Source organism: Salmo trutta, unplaced genomic scaffold (assembly GCF_901001165.1).
Source record: "Salmo trutta unplaced genomic scaffold, fSalTru1.1, whole genome shotgun sequence".
Taxonomy (NCBI): Eukaryota; Metazoa; Chordata; class Actinopteri; order Salmoniformes; family Salmonidae; genus Salmo; species Salmo trutta.
The window spans coordinates 504,067-511,727 of NW_021822437.1; positions in this window are offsets into that span (position 1 = coordinate 504,067).

Consider the following 7,661-nt stretch of genomic DNA (forward strand, 5'->3'; position numbering starts at 1 on the left):
CAACTGACTACACACCAATCAATCAGGTCCCTAACGGCCCGGTCCTTGGTAGAACCCAACTGACTACACACCAATCAATCAGGTCCCTAACGGCCCGGTCCTTGGTAGAACCCAACTGACTACACACCAATCAATCAGGTTCCTAACGGTCCTTGGTAGAACCCAACTGACTACACACCAATCAATCAGGTCCCTAACGGCCCGGTCCTTGGTAGAACCCAACTGACTACACACCAATCAATCAGGTTCCTAACGGTCCTTGGTAGAACCCAACTGACTACACACCAATCAATCAGGTCCCTAACGGCCCGGTCCTTGGTAGAACCCAACTGACTACACACCAATCAATCAGGTCCCTAACGGCCCGGTCCTTGGTAGAACCCAACTGACTACACACCAATCAATCAGGTCCCTAACGGTCCTTGGTAGAACCCAACTGACTACACACCAATCAATCAGGTCCCTAACGGCCCGGTCCTTGGTAGAACCCAACTGACTACACACCAATCAATCAGGTCCCTAACGGCCCGGTCCTTGGTAGAACCCAACTGACTACACACCAATCAATCAGGTCCCTAACGGCCCGGTCCTTGGTAGAACCCAACTGACTACACACCAATCAATCAGGTCCCTAACGGCCCGGTCCTTGGTAGAACCCAACTGACTACACCAATCAATCAGGTTCCTAACGGTCCGGTCCTTGGTAGAACCCAACTGACTACACCAATCAAATCAGGTTCCTAACAGTCCGGTCCTTGGTAGAACCCAACTGACTACACACCAATCAATCAGGTCCCTAACGGCCCGGTCCTTGGTAGAACCCAACTGACTACACCAATCAATCAGGTTCCTAACGGTCCGGTCCTTGGTAGAACCCAACTGACTACACACCAATCAATCAGGTCCCTAACGGCCCGGTCCTTGGTAGAACCCAACTGACTACACACCAATCAATCAGGTCCCTAACGGCCCGGTCCTTGGTAGAACCCAACTGACTACACACCAATCAATCAGGTCCCTAACGGCCCGGTCCTTGGTAGAACCCAACTGACTACACACCAATCAATCAGGTCCCTAACGGCCCGGTCCTTGGTAGAACCCAACTGACTACACCAATCAAATCAGGTTCCTAACGGCCCGGTCCTTGGTAGAACCCAACTGACTACACACCAATCAATCAGGTCCCTAACGGCCCGGTCCTTGGTAGAACCCAACTGACTACACACCAATCAATCAGGTCCCTAACGGCCCGGTCCTTGGTAGAACCCAACTGACTACACACCAATCAATCAGGTCCCTAACGGCCCGGTCCTTGGTAGAACCCAACTGACTACACCAATCAATCAGGTTCCTAACGGCCCGGTCCCTGGTAGAACCCAACTGACTACACCAATCAATCAGGTCCCTAGTAGAACCCAACTGACTCCACACCAATCAATCAGGTCCCTAGTAGAACCCAACTGACTACACACCAATCAATCAGGTCCCTAACGGCCCGGTCCTTGGTAGAACCCAACTGACTACACACCAATCAATCAGGTCCCTAACGGTCCGGTCCTTGGTAGAACCCAACTGACTACACCAATCAATCAGGTCCCTAACGGCCCGGTCCTTGGTAGAACCCAACTGACTGCACCAATCAATCAGGTTCCTAACGGCCTGGTCCTTGGTAGAACCCAACTGACTGCACCAATCAATCAGGTTCCTAACGGTCCGGTCCTTGGTAGAACCCAACTGACTACACACCAATCAATCAGGTTCCTAACGACCCGGTCCTTGGTAGAACCCAACTGACTACACCAATCAATCAGGTTCCTAGTAGAACCCAACTGACTACACCAATCAATCAGGTCCCTAGTAGAACCCAACTGACTACACCAATCAATCAGGTCCCTAGTAGAACCCAACTGACTACACCAATCAATCAGGTTCCTAACGGTCCTTGGTAGAACCCAACTGACTACACCAATCAATCAGGTCCCTAACGGCCCGGTCCTTGGTAGAACCCAACTGACTGCACCAATCAATCAGGTTCCTAACGGCCTGGTCCTTGGTAGAACCCAACTGACTGCACCAATCAATCAGGTTCCTAACGGTCCGGTCCTTGGTAGAACCCAACTGACTACACACCAATCAATCAGGTTCCTAACGACCCGGTCCTTGGTAGAACCCAACTGACTACACCAATCAATCAGGTTCCTAGTAGAACCCAACTGACTACACCAATCAATCAGGTCCCTAGTAGAACCCAACTGACTACACCAATCAATCAGGTTCCTAACGATCCTTGGTAGAACCCAACTGACTACACCAATCAAATCAGGTTCCTAACGGTCCGGTCCTTGGTAGAACCCAACTGACTACACACCAATCAATCAGGTCCCTAACGGCCCGGTCCTTGGTAGAACCCAACTGACTACACCAATCAATCAGGTTCCTAACGGTCCGGTCCTTGGTAGAACCCAACTGACTACACACCAATCAATCAGGTCCCTAACGGCCCGGTCCTTGGTAGAACCCAACTGACTACACACCAATCAATCAGGTCCCTAACGGCCCGGTCCTTGGTAGAACCCAACTGACTACACACCAATCAATCAGGTCCCTAACGGCCCGGTCCTTGGTAGAACCCAACTGACTACACACCAATCAATCAGGTCCCTAACGGCCCGGTCCTTGGTAGAACCCAACTGACTACACCAATCAAATCAGGTTCCTAACGGCCCGGTCCTTGGTAGAACCCAACTGACTACACACCAATCAATCAGGTCCCTAACGGCCCGGTCCTTGGTAGAACCCAACTGACTACACACCAATCAATCAGGTCCCTAACGGCCCGGTCCTTGGTAGAACCCAACTGACTACACCAATCAATCAGGTTCCTAACGGCCCGGTCCCTGGTAGAACCCAACTGACTACACCAATCAATCAGGTCCCTAGTAGAACCCAACTGACTCCACACCAATCAATCAGGTCCCTAGTAGAACCCAACTGACTACACACCAATCAATAAGGTCCCTAACGGCCCGGTCCTTGGTAGAACCCAACTGACTACACACCAATCAATCAGGTCCCTAACGGTCCGGTCCTTGGTAGAACCCAACTGACTACACCAATCAATCAGGTCCCTAACGGCCCGGTCCTTGGTAGAACCCAACTGACTGCACCAATCAATCAGGTTCCTAACGGCCTGGTCCTTGGTAGAACCCAACTGACTGCACCAATCAATCAGGTTCCTAACGGTCCGGTCCTTGGTAGAACCCAACTGACTACACACCAATCAATCAGGTTCCTAACGACCCGGTCCTTGGTAGAACCCAACTGACTACACCAATCAATCAGGTTCCTAGTAGAACCCAACTGACTACACCAATCAATCAGGTCCCTAGTAGAACCCAACTGACTACACCAATCAATCAGGTCCCTAGTAGAACCCAACTGACTACACCAATCAATCAGGTTCCTAACGGTCCTTGGTAGAACCCAACTGACTACACCAATCAATCAGGTTCCTAACGGCCCGGTCCTTGGTAGAACCCAACTGACTACACACCAATCAATCAGGTTCCTAACGGCCCGGTCCTTGGTAGAACCCAACTGACTACACACCAATCAATCAGGTTCCTAACGGTTCTTGGTAGAACCCATACTTCCTTCCCTTTAATTGTATAAATGTCTGTGGATATATATGCTATGCTTATCTGTGGATATATATGCTATGTTTATCTGTGGATATATATGCTATGTTTATCTGTGGATATATATGCTATGCTTATCTGTGGATATATATGCTATGCTTATCTGTGGATATATATGCTATGCTTATCTGTGGATATATATGCTATGCTTATCTGTGGATATATATGCTATGCTTATCTGTGGATATATATGCTATGCTTATCTGTGGATATATATGCTATGCTTATCTGTGGATATATATGCTATGCTTATCTGTGGATATATATGCTATGTTTATCTGTGGATATATATGCTATGTTTATCTGTGGATATATATGCTATGTTTATCTGTGGATATATATGCTATGCTTATCTGTGGATATATATGCTATGCTTATCTGTGGATATATATGCTATGCTTATCTGTGGATATATATGCTATGTTTATCTGTGGATATATATATGCTATGTTTATCTGTGGATATATATGCTATGCTTATCTGTGGATATATATGCTATGTTTATCTGTGGATATATATGCTATGCTTATCTGTGGATATATATGCTATGCTTATCTGTGGATATATATGCTATGCTTATCTGTGGATATATATGCTATGCTTATCTGTGGATATATATGCTATGCTTATCTGTGGATATATATGCTATGTTTATCTGTGGATATATATGCTATGTTTATCTGTGGATATATATGCTATTTTTATCTGTGGATATATATGCTATGTTTATCTGTGGATATATATGCTATGCTTATCTGTGGATATATATGCTATGCTTATCTGTGGATATATATGCTATGCTTATCTGTTACTTTGCAAAACAAGGTCATGAAATCTAATTTATTTATATAGCCCTTCTTACATCAGCTGATATCTCAAATGTGCTGACATGTCATCTAAGTATATATGGTTTTGTTTACATTCTAATATCCATAATCAATATGAAAAGGACAAGGAAGTGAAGTGTTTACACTGGAAATTGGTCATGTGACAATAAACAACATGTGAAAACATTCCACAGACTGGTTAGTGGTCAGAATATCCAGACTGGTTAGTGGTCAGAATATCCAGACTGGTTAGTGGTCAGAATATCCAGACTGGTTAGTGGTCAGAATATCCAGACTGGTTAGTGGTCATTACTAATACAGGTCTTAGAATATCCAGACTGGTTAGTGGTCATTACTAATACAGGTCTTAGAATATCCAGACTGGTTAGTGGTCATTACTAATACAGGTCTTAGAATATCCAGACTGGTTAGTGGTCATTACTAATACAGGTCTCAGAATATCCAGACTGGTTAGTGGTCATTACTAATACAGGTCTTAGAATATCCAGACTGGCTAGTGGTCAGAATATCCAGACTGGTTAGTGGTCAGAATATCCAGACTGGTTAGTGGTCAGAATATCCAGACTGGCTAGTGGTCAGAATATCCAGACTGGCTAGTGGTCAGAATATCCAGACTGGTTATCAGCACGGAGAAAGACCACTGGAATAGCGTAGAGTGTATATGTGTTTCCACCAGGATCAGTCAGTACTCATAAAGCACATTCACAACCTTTACTATATAAAAACATTAAAACACTGTCCAAAATGAGGAAAATATTGTGAAATTATATTTTGGCCGTTTATCCCAGCTCTATAATTATATTCTTCCCTGTGGCTCAGTTGGTAGAGCATGGTGTGTGCAACGCCAGGGTTGTGGGTTCGATTCCCACGGGGGGGGCCAGTACAAAAATAATGCATGAAATGAAATGTATGCATTCACTACTGTAAGTCGCTCTGGATAAGAGCGTCTGCTAAATGACTCAAATGTAAAATTCTATCCTAGCCTATCCAAAGCTAGTATTGATGAAGAAGCACTTCCCTCTCTCTCCCCAGGCTGGTGATGGGAGGAGAAGGAGGGTCTATACCAACTACACTTCCTCTCCCCAGGCTGTTAATACAGAGGTGATGGGAGGAGGAGGGTCTATACCAACTACACCTCCTTCACTCTCTCTCCCCAGGCTGTTAATACAGAGGTAATGGAGGAGGGTCTATACCAACTACACCTTCACTATCTCTCCCCAGGCTGTTAATACAGAGGTGATGGGAGGAGGGTCTATACCAACTACACCTTCACTATCTCTCCCCAGGCTGTTAATACAGAGGTGATGGGAGGAGGGTCTATACCAACTACACCTTCACTATCTCTCCCTAGGCTGTTAATACAGAGGTGATGGGAGGAGGAGGGTCTATACCAACTACACCTCCTTCACTCTCTCTCCCCAGGCTGTTAATACAGAGGTGATGGGAGGAGGAGGAGGGTCTATACCAACTACACCTCCTTCACTCTCTCTCCCCAGGCTGTTAATACAGAGGTGATGGGAGGAGGAGGAGGGTCTATACCAACTACACCTCCTTCACTATCTCTCCCCAGGCTGTTAATACAGAGGTGATGGGAGGAGGAGGAGGGTCTATACCAACTACACCTCCTTCACTATCTCTCCCCAGGCTGTTAATACAGAGGTGATGGGAGGAGGAGGGTCTATACCAACTACACCTCCTTCACTATCTCGCCCCAGGCTGTTAATACAGAGGTGATGGGAGGAGGGTCTATACCAACTACACTTCCTTCACTATCTGCATCTTCCCATAAATCTAACAGGGATAATAAACCTCTTCGGCATGGCTCCCAAAGTTTATATACTTATTCTCTGGTAATACCAATTACCCCACCGAAGACATTCTTTAAATAAATATCCTAAGTCATGACAGACTTTACATGGACAAATAAAACTCACAGAATACAAAGGAAAGTTTTCCCACCTTCCCGAGTCCGAGGGTTGGTTTTAACCTTCCCGAGTCCGAGGGTTGGTTTTAACCTTCCCGAGCCCGAGGGTTGGTTTTAACCTTCCCGAGCCCGAGGGTTGGTTTTAACCTTCCCGAGCCCGAGGGTTGGTTTTAACCTTCCCGAGCCCGAGGGTTGGTTTTAACCTTCCCGAGCCCGAGGGTTGGTTTTAACCTTCCCGAGCCCGAGGGTTGGTTTTAACCTTCCCGAGCCCGAGGGTTGGTTTCAACCTTCCCGAGCCCGAGGGTTGGTTTCAACCTTCCCGAGCCCGAGGGTTGGTTTCAACCTTCCCGAGCCCGAGGGTTGGTTTCAACCTTCCCGAGCCCGAGGGTTGGTTTCAACCTTCCCGAGCCCGAGGGTTGGTTTCAACCTTCCCGAGTCCGAGGGTTGGTTTCAACCTTCCCGAGTCCGAGGGTTGGTTTCAACCTTCCCGAGTCCGAGGGTTGGTTTCAACCTTCCCGAGTCCGAGGGCTGGTTTCAACCTTCCCGAGCCCGAGGGTTGGTTTCAACCTTCCCGAGCCCGAGGGTTGGTTTCAACCTTCCCGAGCCCGAGGGTTGGTTTCAACCTTCCCGAGCCCGAGGGTTGGTTTTAACCTTCCCGAGTCCGAGGGTTGGTTTTAACCTTCCCGAGTCCGAGGGTTGGTTTCAACCTTCCTGACTTGGAATTGTATCAACTCACCACCCAGTGACATATAGTTAAATGCACTAAAGAGGAACAACAAGTCCATCTTGAAGATGCTCATCCCCAGAATCTTCTAATGTGTCTTTTTTCAGAGGATAAAGACAAGAACATTATGGGGGGGGACACTCCCAGCCGTACGGGGGGGACACTCCCAGCCGTACGGGGGGGGGACACTCCCAGCCGTACGGGGGGGGGGGACACACTCCCAGCCGTACGGGGGGGGGGGCCACCCCCAGCCGTACGGGGGGGGGGGACACTCCCAGCCGTACGGGGGGGGGGACGACACTCCCAGCCGTACGGGGGGGGGGGGGACACTCCCAGCCGTACGGGGGGGGGGGACACTCCCAGCCGTACGGGGGGGGGGGGGGACACTCCCAGCCGTACGGGGGGGGGGGGACACTCCCAACCGTACGGGGGGACACACTCCCAGCCGTACGGGGGGGACACTCCCA